The sequence below is a fragment of the Triturus cristatus genome, chromosome 7 (assembly GCF_964204655.1).
Source record: "Triturus cristatus chromosome 7, aTriCri1.1, whole genome shotgun sequence".
Classification (NCBI taxonomy): Eukaryota; Metazoa; Chordata; class Amphibia; order Caudata; family Salamandridae; genus Triturus; species Triturus cristatus.
The window spans coordinates 890,514,991-890,534,787 of record NC_140590.1 but is presented as its reverse complement, the minus strand read 5'-3'; positions in this window follow the sequence as shown (position 1 = coordinate 890,534,787).

The following is a 19,797-nucleotide window of genomic DNA, read 5'->3' as shown; positions in this document are numbered from 1 at the left end:
TTCACATTTTAGTATCAAGGTTGTACGTATCTACTGCTGCTTCAGTCTCTTTACTAAAATTCCTGTCTGTTTTTTAAAACCCTCTTACTTGTCTATAGCATAGCTATTGCAGTGGCAGCCATGACTAGCAGCATTTAGAATCACTCAAAAAACAATCCAATTTCAGTGTTTAACTCTCATTTAGAACATAAATACAGTCAGGAAAATACGTGGATTTCTGTCGGTATTTATCCAGGAAAATGAGAAAACACTGAAAACGGGAGCGTTAATTAAAATCAACAGAATGTAAGCATGATACTATTTAAGGCACAAATATCTTTCTTGATAACATTTATTTGATAGTTTACTTCGTGAAAGGGAATAGCAAATTTGAAAAAGAAATATATAAAGAGCAATGCATTACAATCTTCGTGTCATACATAATGAAAGCATGGTGCCGAACATGGAACATGGGAACATGCATCCTACTAACACCACTTAAGGAGAGGGAGCTAAGCATGTGGGTTTTGCCAGTCTGTGGGATTTTGGGGTTCTCCAAGTGGTGCAAGGGTTAAGGATCCTCTTGTTCCAGGTGAGTGTTTGTGTGAACCAGCTGTACCTTGTCCATTCTCTAGCAATAAGGAGGAGTGGAAGCAATGACAGCTTTAACAACAGCGAGTTAGAGTAAGTTAGCGATTTTGAGTGAGCAAGGACATGAGAGTGTGGAGTGTTAGAGTGACAGAAGGAGAGTAAATGTAAATGTACTTATAGAGCGCACTGTCACCAGACGGACACCTTGCGGTGTCGCCTTTGCAGTTTCCTGGCACTGATACTCATACCGCTGTGGAACCCCTCCTGGCTTTCCCTGTGAAGTGTCCACTCTTGGGCACCCCCAGGGTGAAGCCAGGCATCCTTAGCACTGTTGGGGCCAGTGTGGAGGCTAAGCAAGCTATTGCCCAGAGTTGCAGCGTGGGGCCTGTGATTAGAATAGGCACCGAGGCGAGAATAGACAGGTCCGAGGAAATTGAGCCCGAGCCCCGCCGAGGCAGGAATCGAACCCTGGTCCCAGGCCAGAACTCTGCTTCAGGGTCTGCCGCTCTAACCATTGAGCCACACTCCTCCACGAGTGAGTGAGTGTGTGTGTGGGTGTGTGTATGTGTGTGTGGTAGGCTTGTGGGTGCCACGGAATCATGGTATAGTTAATGTTACCCTTGTCTTATGGGGCACTAATGGCAACATTGGGGCACTGGTATATTAGAGGTAAAAGGGAGGGCACCTGTGGCAATGTGCATGCCATGGCATGCGGGAGGTAATTCTTGCAATCTGGATGCAATCATGGCAAAATGCGGGCCTTTGTGGGCATATGATAATTTAAAAGAATTATTTTGTCAACTGATAGTTAGTATTGGACTTGACTGATACACCATAAATCTAATGGAATGCTTCATAAGTGCCCTCTGACATTTTAGAAAGTTTACTTGAAAGCTATTTTTAAAAATTTCATAGTTGTTCACTTTTTTCTCAAAATTGTTTTAGGGGAAGAAACCCCCCCATCAAACCTTGCTAGAAGGCATGTGGCTCACTTTCTTGCTCAGTGAAATTCGGGGCTAGTATTAGACCCCACGACTAAGCCTGGGAGGAGTTCTCAGAGTTCTGCTATGCGGAACTCTGCGAAGTGCAATAAAAACTTTGCCGCGCTACTCTGAGCTCCGCAAGCGGAGGAGTGCATTGGATAAATGCTGTTTGCAGTGATTTTCAGTGCCAGGTGTTTGTCGGCACTGTACATTCATCAGGAACAGCACCATGCACAGTGCAGCGGGCGCTGCTTCCTTTCTGTCGCACAAGTAGATTTTTACTCGAGCAGAGGCTTTCTCAATGCGAATGGACAGTTTCTCATCACGAGCGGTTGTTAGCATACGCGACCACTCGCAATGAGAAATCTGACTGCCTGCTTTGAGAAGTCTCTCCGGGAGGTTGATTTTCCTCGCTCGCGCTTGCCAACTTGACGTTGACGTATGCGAGTGAGGAAAAAAACTCTGCTCTGCTATGCAGAGCAGAATTTTTCAGAACTCCATGAGCTCCGCGTAACGGTGTGTGCAGAAATCTTCGCAAACTCCGTGAGCAGAGCGAAGTTCACCAGCCAGACTTACGCACAATTTTCCAAGATGACCAGCTACCACTTTTCTTTACCCTCAGGAATTACTCCCAAACTTTGAAAAACAGATAGCAGTCTCAGAGTCATCAGTGATTGAGAGGACTTTCACAGCGCTGTTAGTATTGTGTAGTAAGATTTTTACAATTTGTACATGAGTATATTTGGCGGATCTTTCATTTATGGCTCTGCAGTCACCCATGAAGGAAAGCTGTGGAAAGTACGCACTCTCAAACAAAATGCTGATCTTCAAGTTGCCATTTACATATTGAGTAGGCGATCAGTGAGATTGAAAATAAGTTATTTTGTTGTTTGGGGCATATTTCCAAGGTTGTAACTAGGCATCAGGAAAAGCAATGCTTAACCATAGTAGAAGGGAATGCAGATAACTTCATGAATTATGTGAAGGCCAATGTTCAGGAACTGCACATAACAACACTCACATAATAACAACTTTACACTCCTCTTTCTTCAGCACATCCTTGACTCATCATTGGCAGAAACTAAACTCCCCTGACAAGAACACTCCAACCTCAAGCACTGGAATAGAACTGCTCTAACATGGTCCCGGTTAGACAGTATGGATGGTGCTAGTTTCCACCAATAAGAGGTTTGTCGGGACTGCAAACAACTGAACAAGTAACACTCTCGTAGCTGACTCTGGCTAGGTGGAGGACTATAAAAACTTCAAAACCAACCCACTCTACACCATAGAGAGAGATCCGATGAGCAATGCAATGAAACCCTTGATTAGGTTGGACGATCTATAGAGCCAGCAGCTATTTGTCCAACTACACATAGATAATCCCACCCTTCCAAGCCTTATCACCCAATCACACTCATGATGGAGGATGGAGGACTGATCCCCTCACTCACTAAAGAGACCCGCAATTGAGAGAATCTACAATTGTCGACCTAGTTCTGCTGCAAGATGTGCCAATATGCTAACTAATAGGAAAACCTTTGAAACAACACAAAGTCTTATTACAATATAAAAGCAAATACACCACTTTTTTATATCCAATAAAAAAAAGTGCTTACTATCCACTTTGGCTATGTGTGTAGTATGAGATGGTTGCAGCACTGTCAAGCCTTTAATACTCTGTAACATCCCAGCTGTGGAGATATTCCACTGGAGACCAAGTTGAGAGCCTTATTTACTACAAAATAACACACACTGCTCCGCAAGCCATTTGGCTGCACTTAGCTGTGTCATTTCGAAAGCACAGGGATGCATCATGTGAACACCAATACGACAAATCCGTGTGCTTTCCCCTGCACTGGTGTACAATTGGCTGCCATGGGCAAGCGCAGGCACCTCGTGCGTCATGTTAAAAGGGTGCCTGCATTGCAGGGATGATTGTTTTTGTGCTTGAAGGGACACCTTCCTGCACAAAAACAATAATTGATGGCATTTTCCACTTTCGCATAGAAACAGGAAAAAAGGAGGAGAAAAACCAGCATCTCTCCTTTCTGCACCACTCATATGCCTCCCCTGCGGAGGCGTAGGATTCTTATGCATTCCCAGCTTTACAAAACTTTGTGGGCCTTAATTATAAGATTTAGCCTTAGGGCAGCACTACAAGCTTTGCTGCTGCACTGCCCTACAGCAAAAGATAAGTGCAGGAATGCACTGTCTCTATCAGATATGGCACATTCCTGCCCTTTTCCCCTGCGCTGGCGCACAATGGGTTGCTATGCCCCAATGCAGGCACCTTGTGCAAGGGTGCGCGCGTTGCATGGATGATTGCTTTTGTGCTGGAAGGAAAACTTTCCTGCTCAAAAACAACCACAAGAGGCTTTTTCCTCTTTCTATGTGTGCGGCAGCACACATAGAAAAAGGAAAAATTAGCAGAAATAGAGGTGTTTCTCCTTGTTGCGACTCCCTTACACCTCTCCTGGGGAGACGTATGTTTTTGGTGCTGCCTCAGAGTTACGATTACTCGTAAATCTGGGGCAGTTTTACGATATCTATAAGGCAGCATTAAACCACGCAACGTTGCTTAGTGCTGCCAGGTAAATATGGAGCAGACCCCTGCGCTACCAGAGCATCGCAAAAAAGTGACGCTCCAGTGACACAGCCTCATTGTAGATGAGACCCTATAAATCTGGGAATGTGTCAAGTTCCTTGAGTGTTGCTTGGGAACACCCACAGCAACACCCATGGAATGCCCCTTTCACGCAGAGCAATGCTTGAAAGGGACTCATATTTACAAGGCCATGAAAAGTCACGCAGGGGAACTTTACGTGGCCTTGTAAATATGGGCAAGCCCACCCTGCCACCTGTGTGTTACAAATAGTGACGCACTGGCAGCGCAATGGGCTTTTAATTGAGGCCTTGAGAGTCTCACAGCAAGATCCAGTGAACAGAAATCCATATTTGCAGAGGATGAAGTGCGGGAAACATGGCCATTTACACAAAAAGATTAAAAGTTGTTATGCTCTGCAGTTTTTGCAACTATACCCAAATCTTCACAATATGGAAGTACTACGTCAGAATGATATATATATTTGATAACATTTCTCTATGAAACTGAATTCCGCATTGTATTGTAAGCCTCTTAACCAACTCTTGGGAAAGGAAACTCTGTCCCAGCAAAATTGGATTTCCTGCTGCACGAGGGGTATAAATGGTTCAAACAATCAGATGTCTCCAAATTTGTAAGGCACAGCAAAAAAAAGTCCAACACTCTGCCTTATGTCCTGTTTCTTAAAAAAAAATAAGGTTAGACAAATTAGCGATCATGCAGAGAAAAGCTTGCATAGGTGACCCCATCTATGCCCTGATATTAGTCTTTTTCCGATAATTTTGGACAAGTAAAAAAGCTATGTTGCTACACGTTTAAGAAGATAGTATGCTTGTATAATGCTTGGATCCTGGAATGCACCTAGGGGCATATGTTGAAGGGAAGTGGCGGAGAGAGGCATTAGCCCAAACGATCGTCGCTCAGTCCCACGTTCTTCAACACCTACATGGCCCCCTTTACCACCATTGTCAGGCAGCATGGACTCAGCATAGCATCCTATGCTGACAACACCCAGCTCATCCTCTCCCTCATGAAGGAACCCGACGTCATCAGACTCAGCTTCCAGGAAGGAATGAAAGACGTTGCCTCCTGGAAGAGCAGCAGCTGTCTGAAGCTCAATTCGAAGAAGACAGAAGTCCTCATCCTGGGACCCACCCCCTCAGCTTGGGACAATGCTTGGTGGCCCACTGCCATCGGCAACCCCCCACGGACCATGCCTGTGAGGACTACGATCGAATCGACCCGCCATTTTGTAACCCGCCGCCATTTTGTGTTGCCATCACTCAGGCAGCACCGCGAACGAAGTCTATTCTGCCTTTCCCGTAGCTTGGTGTCAAAATACGTCCTCGGCCTTGTTTGCGAGGCTGGTGTTTGGACTAGCCGAGTACACTAATCCGTGTCTGGCTCTCCTAATCCCTGTTTCAACTGTCTGTAGGCTCACACCATTCTTTCCTGATCATATCTTATCGACTGGCCTTCACTGTCTCCTGCTAGCATTCTCTTGTGTCATGCCCGTCTTCCAATACACACAAACGTATCTCACCACCTGCAAGTCAGTTGTAATCTATTAACATATTAAGTTCGGGGGTGGGATGACAAACACAGTTGGAGGAGAGGACTCTTCGAGTCATCTGATCTTTCTGTTTTCGAACCCTTCTTACTGGTTCCGCTTTGTTTTCCACTTACCCTATTGGCTCTTTTCTTCTTTGCTTGGGGCGTGTGTTCTGTTAATAATTTGTATTGTATAGTATTTAACCTGATGCGCCACAGAGTAAAGTGGCAGTCTCCTGAGAACCTACTTTGTGTACTTCTAGGATAACTCTACTAGCTGCAGCTAAATAAATCCAATCTTCTAACGCCGACAGAGTGTCCCGTGTCTCTGTGTATCGAAGCAGGTGAACCCAGGAGACAGAGGGCGTACCCTGCGCCGCCAGGCCCAAAAGGTTCTGGTTCTTCAATTGGCGCCCGTCGTGGGGCGGCTTCAGTGGTACCGGTTCTGCTCGAAGGTCGTGAGGAACCTCGCAAGAAAATTCCGGAGGGTTCGCGAGCCACACTAAGCGACCCCTGTATGTCGAAAGTGGTCCGAAGGTCTTTTGCAGCGCGGTTACTCCTTCCTGACGGCTACTGGCGACCGCTACCCTGACTGCTGCCCTGCTTTGGCCCATTCCTTTGGTGATGTATGGTAAAGCGAGACGATAGACGGGCCTCTGTTGGTGGAAGAAGACGTCCTTAGTTAAGTTAAGTATTTTCGTGGGTCGCGCCCACAACTTTGGTTCTTTGTTTGATGTCCTTAGGTATCTTAGATTTAGTTATTGCAATGACTAAAGCCGAGGGTAAGTGCATTTGTGCTGCGTAAACTGAGTTTTACTCCCTTGAAGTTTGTGAACAGTCCAGAGACATTGTGAAATGCCTGGTCTGACTAAGTTTGGAAGAATTTGTTGTCTTGGTTGTGATAGGGACTCCCGACTTGAGGACTCTTGTCCGATTCCTTCGGTTGGAACTCCCACATATGAGCTCTACTCGAAACATGGTATCAGCCCCATTGCCTTTAACGAGACATGGACTCGATACACGAAGAAAGATGGTGTTCTTAAATGGCCAGAAAACGGTAGTTTTGATCCTAATGTGCTAGATAATTTAGAAACAGTTTTGTTCAAAAGAAAAGCCCGGCCGGCAATGTTTGACTTTCTTCGCCTTTGGCGTAAGGAAGCCAAACAGAAAGAAATTAAACAAGCAAAGCGAGATAGGAAAGCACAGGGTATACAGGCTGCGCAACAAAACAAAACAAACATACTCCTGAGGCGGAAGCCGGGAGAGCTAAGATCGTATTTTTACTGTGTGATACTGTGTTTTTATTTTAAAGAAAAGCATACCTCACCTACTGCAATCTTGGCAGCCTAAACAGCGGATCCCCGCTGCAACGAAACCCCTCATTGTTTGGTCGCCGAGCCACGAGGGCGAGGCGCATCTCGGACACGCCCCCTCGAGTGGCCACGCCCCCAAGCTGTTTAAATAGCGCGCCCAGTGCCCGGCGCCGCGTTAAACAAACATACTCCTGAGGCGGAAGCCGGGAGAGCTAAGATCGTATTTTTACTGTGTGATACTGTGTTTTTATTTTAAAAGAAAAGCATACCTCACCTACTGCAATCTTGGCAGCCTAAACAGCGGATCCCCGCTGCAACGAAACCCCTCATTGTTTGGTCGCCGAGCCACGAGGGCGAGGCGCATCTCGGACACGCCCCCTCGAGTGGCCACGCCCCCAAGCTGTTTAAATAGCGCGCCCAGTGCCCGGCGCCGCGTTAAACAAACATACTCCTGAGGCGGAAGCCGGGAGAGCTAAGATCGTATTTTTTCTGTGTGATACTGTGTTTTTATTTTAAAGAAAAGCATACCTCACCTACTGCAATCTTGGCAGCCTAAACAGCGGATCCCCGCTGCAACGAAACCCCTCATTGTTTGGTCGCCGAGCCACGAGGGCGAGGCGCATCTCGGACACGCCCCCTCGAGTGGCCACGCCCCCAAGCTGTTTAAATAGCGCGCCCAGTGCCCGGCGCCGCGTTAAACAAACATACTCCTGAGGCGGAAGCCGGGAGAGCTAAGATCGTATTTTTACTGTGTGATACTGTGTTTTTATTTTAAAAGAAAAGCATACCTCACCTACTGCAATCTTGGCAGCCTAAACAGCGGATCCCCGCTGCAACGAAACCCCTCATTGTTTGGTCGCCGAGCCACGAGGGCGAGGCGCATCTCGGACACGCCCCCTCGAGTGGCCACGCCCCCAAGCTGTTTAAATAGCGCGCCCAGTGCCCGGCGCCGCGTTAAACAAACATACTCCTGAGGCGGAAGCCGGGAGAGCTAAGATCGTATTTTTACTGTGTGATACTGTGTTTTTATTTTAAAGAAAAGCATACCTCACCTACTGCAATCTTGGCAGCCTAAACAGCGGATCCCCGCTGCAACGAAACCCCTCATTGTTTGGTCGCCGAGCCACGAGGGCGAGGCGCATCTCGGACACGCCCCCTCGAGTGGCCACGCCCCCAAGCTGTTTAAATAGCGCGCCCAGTGCCCGGCGCCGCGTTAAACAAACATACTCCTGAGGCGGAAGCCGGGAGAGCTAAGATCGTATTTTTACTGTGTGATACTGTGTTTTTATTTTAAAGAAAAGCATACCTCACCTACTGCAATCTTGGCAGCCTAAACAGCGGATCCCCGCTGCAACGAAACCCCTCATTGTTTGGTCGCCGAGCCACGAGGGCGAGGCGCATCTCGGACACGCCCCCTCGAGTGGCCACGCCCCCAAGCTGTTTAAATAGCGCGCCCAGTGCCCGGCGCCGCGTTAAACAAACATACTCCTGAGGCGGAAGCCGGGAGAGCTAAGATCGTATTTTTACTGTGTGATACTGTGTTTTTATTTTAAAGAAAAGCATACCTCACCTACTGCAATCTTGGCAGCCTAAACAGCGGATCCCCGCTGCAACGAAACCCCTCATTGTTTGGTCGCCGAGCCACGAGGGCGAGGCGCATCTCGGACACGCCCCCTCGAGTGGCCACGCCTCCTCCTACGTCCAGAACTCTCACTGTTTATCATGTGTCTCGGTAGGAAGCGCAGCGGACGAGCGCAGCGGGAGCGCCGTCTGCGCGCCGAAGGCGCGCCTAAGGCAAGCCCGTCTGCGCCCGTCATCGCCAGACCATCGCCTCTCGCCAGTCCCCCTGTTCCAACCAGACTCCTGCCTACACGATATGGTCGCAAGGAACTCCTTGCCTTGAATACTAGCCATAGCTGTTCCGACGCCATTGGCATCCTAGGCCACTCGCCACTCCACTGTGCTCGATGCCATTTCTCCACTAGCACGCCCGCTCGAGTGTGGGACAATTGCACCGTAACTACTACCCCGCCCCTGACGATACTACATCTCAACGTCAGATCCCTCTCTAAACACCACCTTGAGGTAAATTCACTTCTACAGGAAGAAAATCCAGACGTCCTGTTCTTGTGCGAAACATGGCTACGAGACGGCATAACTACCATCCCCAACCTGGCGCTCCCTGATGAGTTCCACTTGGTCACCATAAACCGTGAAACCCGGGGTGGCGGCATCGCAGTCATCTACAAAAGGAACCTCACTTGCTCCTTTATCAAAGAACCTCTCCCAGACTGTGAATGCGCTCAATTCAAAATTAGCTTCAGTCCCCAGTTTACGCTATCCGGCCTTTACATATACCGCCCACCTGGCCAAGCCTCAAGGTTCATTAATGCTCTCCTCGAAACTTCCACAACACTCATTACTAAATCTGCCAATTTCACCATACTAGGTGATCTTAATCTGCATTGTGACTTGACTAATGACCTCACTATCTCTAGCCTTCTTGCTGATCTTTCTGCGCTACAACTTAACGCACTAGTCCACGCTCCTACCCACATGGCAGGCCATACCCTGGATCCGATCTTCACTAACATCCAAGAGGCAGTCACTGATATTCCCTCCCCAATGGGATGGACAGATCACTACCTCGTTAAACTAATGGTTCCTGCACCTCATCGGCAGTTCAAAACTGAATCCAACAAACGCCTTAAAAGACCTTGGCATAAGCTCACCACATCCGCCTTACACAAAACCTTAGGTGACTTCCACTGTGAAACTCATCAGGAGATTGAAGCGGCTTACGCCTCGTTCACTACCTGGATCACCAATGGCCTCGACACTCTCATCCCAGCTAAACTGACTAAAGGACGCAACACGCCCTCCAATCCATGGTACGACGATACCCTCAAAACGCTACGCAAGGATTGTAAAAAAGCTGAGCGCCAATGGAGGAAAAACTTTGATAATCAGGATAAAACAAACTATTTATCCAAACTCAAAATCTACCATAAAGCCATCAGATCCTCCCGCGCCTCATTTTATGCTAACAAAATCAGCTCTAACTCAAACCCAGCTAAAGCCATTTTTAAACTAGTCAAAGAACTCCAAAACCCTAGGGCACCATCTCCAAAAATCTCCTCCAACGAACAATGTGAGCAGCTTGCCATATACTTCGTTGAAAAAGTTCAAAAAATATATGCCACCTTTCTACAGAACTCCCCTCATTCCAGACAGCCTGCAACTTTAGCCCCCAGCCGTATTCCTCTCACCCAAATTCCTGCCATCTCGGCTGCCGAACTGAACAAACTTTGCAGGAAGGTGAAGTCTGGTTCCCCCGCTGACCCTATGAGCCCCTCTCACTTCCTGGACTCACTGGATCTTTTTTTATCTCCCATGTTGGACATCCTCAACCTTTCCTTTTCCTCGGGCTCTGTACCCATTGCCTGGAAACAAGCGTGGGTTTCACCAATAATTAAAAAACCCTCCCTCGACCCTTCCAAACCGGAAAGCTACCGTCCAATATCCCTTCTACCCTGGCTGTCCAAGATAGCAGAGGCCCATGTCAACGGCATTCTCTCGAAACATGTGGACAGTCACGGTATTCTGGATCCCTCCCAAAATGGCTTTCGAGCGGGCCATAGCACTGATTCTGCCTTATTGGCCACCACCAAACATCTCAGGACGATCCTGGACTCCGGACATAGTGCTGCGCTGATTCTATTAGACCTCAGCGCAGCCTTTGACACGGTGTCCCACGACATCCTCTTGGAACGTCTAGAGGAGGCCGGTGTGACAGGCCGTGCTCTTTCATGGTTCCAATCCTTCCTAAAAGACAGATCCTTTAAGGTGTCAGCCCCCCCATTTCTTTCTAAATCTCATCCCATAGCCCAAGGAGTCCCCCAGGGTTCAGCGCTGAGCCCCTCCCTCTTTAACTTATACGTCCAGCCGCTTGCTGATGTGGCCAAAGAGTGGGGGCTTACGCTGGTCTCATACGCCGACGACACCCAGCTTGTCGTCACCCTCTCTGAAAGTCCGTCCACCGCGGCATCCAAGTTTAAAGAGGGCATGGAATCAGTGGCTCAATGGATGACGGACAACTACCTCCAGCTTAATGCCGGGAAAACCGAGGTGCTACTCCTCGGCCGAAACACCTGCCTATGGAATGAGCACTGGTGGCCGTCATCCCTTGGCACCATTCCATCCCCTAAAAATTGTGTAAAAAATTTGGGAGTTTGGATGGATGCCAACCTCAGCTTTCAGTCACATACTAAAAAGGTGGCAGCCACCTGCATAGGGCTCCTAAGAAACCTCCGGCCAATACTTGGGCTATTTGACTCTAAAGCTCGCCAGCTAATTATCCAGGCAACCATCTTGTCTCGCCTGGACTATGCCAACGTCCTTCTATTGGGAGCAAATAAAGCTGAAACGGCCAGGTTCCAACGCATCCAGAACACGGCGGCCAGAACTCTGGTCGGTCTCCCACGTAGATGCTCAGCCAGAGCCACCATCCGCAAACTGCACTGGCTGCCCGTAGAAGAGAGAGTGAAATTCAAAGCTCTTATCACGATCTTCAAGATCGTCAAAAAGGGAAATCCCCCTCTGTTGCGAAAGCTGGCCCGACTCTATGTCCCTGGCCGTGACCATCGCTCCTCTAATCAACTTCTTCTGACAGTTCCCAGAGTCAGACTTAGTCGCATTGGTGGCCGTTCCTTTAGCGTCCTAGGGCCTAAACTATGGAACGATCTCCCCCCCAGCATCCGCTCTATAGACTGTCTCCCAGTCTTTCGCAAAGCTATCAAGTCCCACCTCTTCCCCGCTTTCTAGGGTTCTTGGCCTTCCCTCCCCCGTTTAGTAGGAGTTTGCTTGTTGCTAGCGCCGGGACACCCCATTGCTGGGGTAGCTGTTGCGCTTTACCAAATCTAGAAAATAGAAACAGTTCAAAAATGATGAAATTGACAATACGACTGAAATCTCAGAAAGACAACATCGCATGGCGATAGATAAATGCTATCCGGTGTTGCCTGTTTCTCCTTCTGATAACAAGAAAGATATAGAAGAAGATCCCCTAATGTCTCATTTATTGAGGTTGCCTCCGCCCTATGCACAAAATGCTAATGTGCCTCAACCGTTACAGCCTGCTCAGTTGCTGGTAGTACCTCCGCCGGTTCCGGCTCTTCAGCATCTGCCTCCTCCAGTATTACCGCCCTTGCAGGTTTTACCATTAGTCTCAACTCCTACGCCTTCACTGCCTGATCCTAACTCTCCGTTGCCTTCTGCTCCTCTTGTAATTTCTAGTTCCTCTCTCGATAAATCTCCTAATATTCTGTCTCCAGTTCTGATGTCTAATTCACCGTCTATGCGTAAACGTCTCATAGATTCTGTCACTAATATTTTATCTCCTTACTTTGGAGCTCTTAATGCGTCTCCTGCTTTTGCTCGAAGATAATCTCGTAGTCAGTTTCCAGACTTCGAGGAACGAGAGAAGCTAGATTCTCTTGCCCGAAGATGGATCAAGAAGGGTCCACAATATAGTGTATCTGATATTATGCCTACCTTTTTGCAATGGAATGCACCTACACAAAGGTATGTTTTCAATGTAATGTGCGACGTTCTCATTAAAGAATGGGAAGATGTGAGTTCGAGTCCGATCTCACAAGATTTGTTAGATGTCCAAACTGATTTTGAAAAAGGACTTATTGTAGGTTCCAAAGTTGAGGAAGCTGTAAGGACACTCATCTCTTATAGAACTTTATTGTTCTCTTTTAGATTTTTCTTGATTCTGATCCGTCGGTTAAGCTGACATCGATAAATTACCCTATGAGAGAAGTTCCTCCAGTATGGAAGGAAGAGGTTGCGGCCGCAGGTGCTAATCCAGCTATTCCAGCTCATTTCCAGCGTATATGGGTACATGTACCATAAAAAGATCTGAAGTTTTAGCCCTTAAACAGACTCTACCAGATCCTCGTAAGAACCCTGCAGGTTATTACAAAGAGTTATCGCAGACAATCGATGCTTGTATTATGAATCTGGCAGATATTGATATGTTAATGGGTAATGTAGTTCCACAGACAATATGGGCAAAGATTCGTAAAGAGGATCATGTACAGGAACTGGGTGCTACTTGGGATGCTATAGCTAACACAGATAGAGACCAGGTGGGTGGTGCAAAGCCTGACGCTTTGATTTCGGAGCTTCCTAGTAGAATCATTACGCTGATGAAAACTATGATGCCTGCATTGAGAGTGAATTGGGATAAGCTAGCAGCATGTAAACAAAAGAAAGATGAAAGTGTCTCTGATTTCTTTACTCGGTTCGAAGAGACATTCATCGATCATAGTGGTCAGGACATGGCTACTGAGGGTGGACAGCGATTATTCGTGGATAAATTTGTATTCAATCTGCTTCCCGAACTGTCACACAAATTAAAGGATTCAGAAAGTTCTTGGGCTGTTTCTTCTTCTGCCCAGATATTGGCTACTGCACAATATTACGAGAATAGAGACAAAGAAGAAAAAGAAAAGCAAGAAAAGAAAACAAAAGATCTAAAAACAAAGGTTCTCTTACAGCAAGCTTATCTGCCACGTTACGTTCAGCCTCAAATTCAACAGCCACCGCAGTTTCAGAGATTGTATCAGAAACCTGAGCCATATATTTCGCGACCTTTGTGAGGTCCTAATCAATGTGTCTATTGTAAGGAGGAAGGTCATTTTAAAAGCAGTTGTCCGGTTTTATTGCAGCGTAATGGAGCATCATCTGCTCCACGAGCTCGTGCTGGCCTCCAGTCAGCAAACAGAGGTAGAGGTCGAGCTATATTGACTCAAGAACAGCGTGCCCTTCCTTCTCCTACTTCCATGAACTATTTTGATCAGCAAAATGTGAGATCCACTCAATATTATAATGAGGACCATTATGTTGAAGGCGAAAACGAGAGTCTTCATGCCAACTAGGACAGCCATGGACAAAGTAGAGGAGTTGTGCCAATCCCAGTAGATCAAAATGGCCCTTATGTCAACATCACTACTATGGGTGTATCAGAGCCGTTTCTTCTAGATACTGGAGCAATGAGAAGTTCTATCATTCATTCTAAACTCCCTGGCGCACCTTTGTCTGGGTTAACGAATGTTTCTGTAGGATTTTCTGGCGCCCCTGTTCGCAATCCGGTTTCTTGTCCCTTGCCTATTTCGGTTGGTCCTTATGATTTGGAAGCTTCACTTCTGTTAATGAATGGTTGTGGTGAAAATCTGTTGGGTCTAGACCTATTGAAAAAGATGCATGCTACCATATATTGTTCTCCTTCAGGCGTACATCTCACTCTAGGTCAGAAGTTGATCTCCCCAATGTATTTGTCTAAAGATCAGTTTCCTCCTGAGTTGCTTTCTCTTCCGACAGCACTTTGGGCCACTGCTCCGAATGATGTGGGTTGTCTTGAGATACCGCCTTATGTTGTCACTCTCAAGCCCAATGTTGAATTACCACGTATTCCACAATATCGAATTTCTGCTGAAGGTGAAAAGGCGCTCTTAGAAATCATTCACGATCTCATTCGGAAGGGTGTGGTCGAAGAAACGAGAGGCAACACATGCAATAGCCCTATTCTTCCTGTTCTTAAACGTACTGATCCTTCTCAGCCTCCTGTGTACCGGTTTGTGATTGACCTGCGAGAAGTAAACAAAATTGTGATTCCACAATTTCCTGTTGTTCCAGATATCACTGCCTTGTTGACTATGATACCTTCCACAGTGACTTGGTTCTCTGTTATTGATCTAAAGAATGCCTTCTTTAGTATTCCAATTGCAGAAGAGAGTAGGGACATTTTTGGTTTTTCACTTGGAGGCCGAAGCTTCCGGTTTAAGCGCGCACCCCAAGGGTACTGTGAAAGTCCCTCCATTTACAGCCAGGCTTTGAAATGTCATCTTGATACTTTTCACTTGCCGTCTGGTGCTGCTCTTATCCAATACATGGACGACTTATTAGTCACCGCTGACTCAGAAGATATCTGCAAAGATGTCACTGTTGCACTACTACATCACTTGTTCAAGCTGAATCACAAGGTTTCACCTTCCAAACTACAATATGTTTGTCGAGAGGTTACCTACTTGGGTCATCTCCTATCAAAGGAGGGACGACGATTGACACCAGAACAAATTCAGGCAGTTGCGCGAATGTCAGTACCATCCACACAAAGGGAAGTACGTGCCTTTCTGGGAATCACTTCTTATTGTAGACAGTGGATCCCTAACTTCTCCTTGATCGCCAAACCTTTGTTGGCACTCACTTTAAAAGATACACCTCAGCCCCTTCCTTGGACAGATGAGTGCCAAAAGAGTTTCACTGATTTACGTACTGCTCTGTGTTCTGCTCCTGTACTGGGTACCCCAGATTACACCAAGCCTTTTACGCTGTATGTTCACGATAAAGAGGGTTGTGCATTATCAGTCTTAACACAGCAATTTGGAAATAGACAGCGACCATGTGCTTATTTTTCGGCTACGTTAGATCCCGTAGTTAAAGCATTGCCTAATTGTCTCAAAGCCACAGCAGCCGCAGCAATTTCTATTCGACAGTCTGCTGGGATAGTGTTAGATAACACTCTTATTGTCATGGTGCCACATGCAGTGGATACCTTACTAAACAGAACAAAGACACAGCATCTCACGAGTGCACGTTTAACTGGTTACGAGCTGACGCTATTGGCTAGTCACATACACATCAAATGGTGCAATACTCTGAATCCAGCCACTTTGTTGCCCCTTCCTAATGAGGAGAGTATTGAAGATCAACATGACTGTTTCTTCCGTACTGAGGAAGAGACAAAAGGAAGGATTGATTTGAGAGACACACCTTTAGAGAATCCAGATGGGACTCTATGGGTAGATGGTTCCTGTTTTAAGATGCCTAATGGGGATACGGTTTCAGCCTATGCTGTAACTACCTTACATACGATTGTGGAAACTGCACGTGTTAGACACAACTCAGCGCAAGCAGCAGAATTGATAGCATTGACGAGAGCTTGTGTACTATCAAAAGGGAAAAGAGTGAACGTGTACACTGACAGTCAATACGCCTTCGGTGTCGCGTTCAATTTTGGGCGTCTCTGGAAAGAGAGGGGTTACTTAACTTCACATGGCACTAAGATACAGCATGGTCAGTTAGTGACTGATCTCCTTGAGTCACTTACTTTACCTGTCCAAATTGCGCTAGTGAAGTGTAGTGCTCACAAGAGGATAACGGATGATGTTGGACAAGGAAATGCATTTGCTGATGAAACAGCAAAGAAAACAGCGAAAGATTCAATGAGTCGAATGTATATGGCAGGTCCTGCGAATTGGCACAGAAAGAGGAATGTGTGAGAATACAATAGAAAGCGTGAAAACGATTCAGAAAGAGGCTACAGAAAGAGAGATAAGCAAGTGGAGAGAAAGTACGGGAATGTTAGATGAGATGGGTTGTTGGGTAGAATTGTCCGAACATCAACGATGGTTGTTGCCAGATGCTTATGTACTCCCAGTGGTTACTATGGCTCATGGTCCAGCTCACCTTAGTTCACAAGGCATTTGTAAACTTCTAGCTCCAGTTTGGCAGAATGAAAGTATCCCCAAATGTGCAGACAACGTACTAAAACATTGTATTGTTTGTCTGATGTATAATCCAGGAAAGGGAACCCCCACTACAGCAGGTCACTTTGCTCCTCCGACATACCCATTTGAAGTGTTGCAAATCGATTATATTCATATGGATCGATGCAACAACCTCAAATATGTTCTGGTGGTAGTATGTGCCTTTTCGAGATGGATAGAAGCATACCATTTGAAAGACAACACAGCTTTATCCACAGTCAAAATCCTTCTGAAAGAGTTCTTTCCCAGGTTTGGATTGCCGCGCATTGTCTGGAGTGACAATGGGAGCGAATTTGTTGGCCAAGTCATGCAGAAAGTTTGTGCAGGTCTTGGAATCAAACAAAAGTTTCATGCGGCAAATCATCCCCAATCAGCAGGTTAAGTAGAATGCTACAATGGGACCTTGAAATTAAAGTTAGCGAAAATTCAAGCAAGTACAGGACTTAATTGGCCTGATGCTTTACCATTAGCTCTGCTATCCACCAGAACTGCAGTGCACTCTCGTCTGGGACTTAGCCCTTACGAAGTGGTGTTTGGCCGTCCGGCCAACATATGGGGAATTCCTCGTCCTAAAAAGTACTCAGATTTGCCCTACCCAATGTTAATTGACTATTTGCATGACCTTACAACTAAATTGCATGTCCTTCATCGACAGGTTCGGAGTGCTTTGCCAGAGGCTTCCACAGATCCAGGTCACTCCATCCGTCCAGGTGACTGGGTCTGCATCCGCAATTTTCAGAGGAAGAAGAATTTGGAGCCCAGATGGCGGAAGCCCCGAATGGTTCTGTTGAAAACGAGGACAGCCGTTAAAGTTGAAGGAAAGAAAAATTGGATCCACGGTGTGCACTGCAAGAAAGTACCTTTGCCCTTGCCTTTCGATCAGTGGGTTCGCAGAGGGGTTGGTGACTGCGAAGGCGAAACAGTTCCACGATTCATACCCTTTAGCGATGCACACCTGAATGGGACATTGTCTGAGAAAGAGGACGACGACATCTTACAGAAAGCGATTCCATTACACCGCCGCTTATACACGACTGAACCAAAAACATTGTTTCAAGATCAGAGTGTACCTGGGAAGGATCGCTACAATCTTAGGCCCAGACAAAAGAACATTTAAGACTTTTTTATTCTTCCTTCTCCTTGTGTAGTGTTCTGTTTAGGTTGCAGGGTCACGGTAGGAGTCTAGGTCACGACCTGAGTAGTGACAATAGGTCTGCAGGATCTTTCAGTGTCATAGGACGGTAGAGCATCGTGATTTTAGTGATTGAGGAAGATTGCCGTGAGCATCCACTAGTGAAAATGAAAACTACACCAAGTATTGAAGAGAGAAGAAATGAAACAAAGAAAGCATCTTGTAAAATAATGTACAGTCGTTACAGTATAACCTTATGTGTTCTGATATCATTATGTATTATTTTGGCGATTATTGGTTGGATAGTTTATGTTTCTCAGCCAAAACACACCTCCCCTTCCTTTTCTTTGCCTTCTTCCACTATCTCTCCACACTTTTTCCATACTTTCCCTTCACATGAACTTGTCAGAAGAACCGAGTATTACAATAATTCTTTTGTTCAACTATTACACCAGCATCAATTAGTGGTTAATACAACTGACTGTTGGGTATGTGGTCTTATGCCGCATACTAATGAGAAGGGAATACCATTTCTAGTTCTTCCTTTCTCCTACGAAGGTTCCGCTTGGGAATTCTTTGTTATCTTCTCAAATGCATATCAAAGTAAATTCAGACGGTCCGTTGCTTCACAAACTAATTATCCGGATTTTAGTCATAGTTCTTTGATTAAGGGTATGGTGGTTATGGCTAAAATCATGGAGAATAGCAAGATTTCTACCGATGAAAGAAAAGCATACACTAATTGGAACGTCACCCAATACATGTCAAGTCTTAACAATAAAATGGGAAAAGAGAAATCCTCACCAATCTGGACTGTACCGCATCAAGGTAACTTCTGTTTAAAGATAAACGAACGCTCTTCTGACACTGTACCAAAAAGTAACTGTTCCTACACATACATTTATTCCTCTCTGAACTCACCTCCTCTAGTACCGTCACAAGGCACCTATTTAATTTGTTATAATAGAGCCTATACCTGGTTACCAACGGGTTTCTCTGGTACCTGCTACATAGCTTTTCTTCTCCCCCCTACTTACACTGCTTCTGCCAATGATCACCGAACCCGTCTCAGCCGAGGAATTATCGACTCCAAAGACACCTCGGGACAAGAAGGAGGAGATTTCCTTAAAGGTTTTCTTCCCTTCTGGGGTCCAATGGCCAATAGCAGAAATATAAGGCAACTGGTCCGTGTTGTAGAGACTACGACAGACATCACTGTAGGAGCCTTGAGTAATATCACGGCAGAACTACAGGCGGACCGTCTTATGACCTTACAAAATCGAGTTGCCTTAGACTTCATTCTTGCTGATCGTGGTGGGGTATGTAAATTGATCGGGTCAAGCTGTTGTATTTTCATTCCTAATGACACTCCGACAGTATACCAAGTGATTTCCAAGTTGCATATAATCTCCGAGTCTATTCATCAGGACGAAGGAGATTGGTCCTTAACGGAATGGTTTTGGGGACTACTGTCCAAATCGGGTTGGAAAGTATTGACATTCCTTGGAGTAATTTTGACGATCATATTTTCTTGTTGTCTTTGTATGCACTGTGGTCCCGCTATCTGTGATCTTTGTGCCACTATGTGCATTTCAAGACCCAAACCCCAAGTAACAGAAAACATAAGGATGATGTTACAGCAACAGCTTGATGATCTCATGGCTATCGATGTGGACTCAGATTAACGTGAGTCTGTCTTGCCTGAGTTCTGGCAAAAGGAGGGTCTGAGGAACTTCGATTTTCGATCGAATCGACCCGCCATTTTGTAACCCGCCGCCATTTTGTGTTGCCATCACTCAGGCAGCATGGCGAACGAAGTCTATTCTGCCTTTCGCGTAGCTTGGTGTCAAAATACATCCTCGGACTTGTTTGCGAGGCAGGTGTTTGGACTAGCCGAGTACACTAATCCGTGTCTGGCTCTCCTAATCCCTGTTTCAACTGTCTGTAGGCTCACACCATTCTTTCCTGATCATATCTTATCGACTGGCCTTCACTGTCTCCTGCTAGCATTCTCTTGTGTCATGCC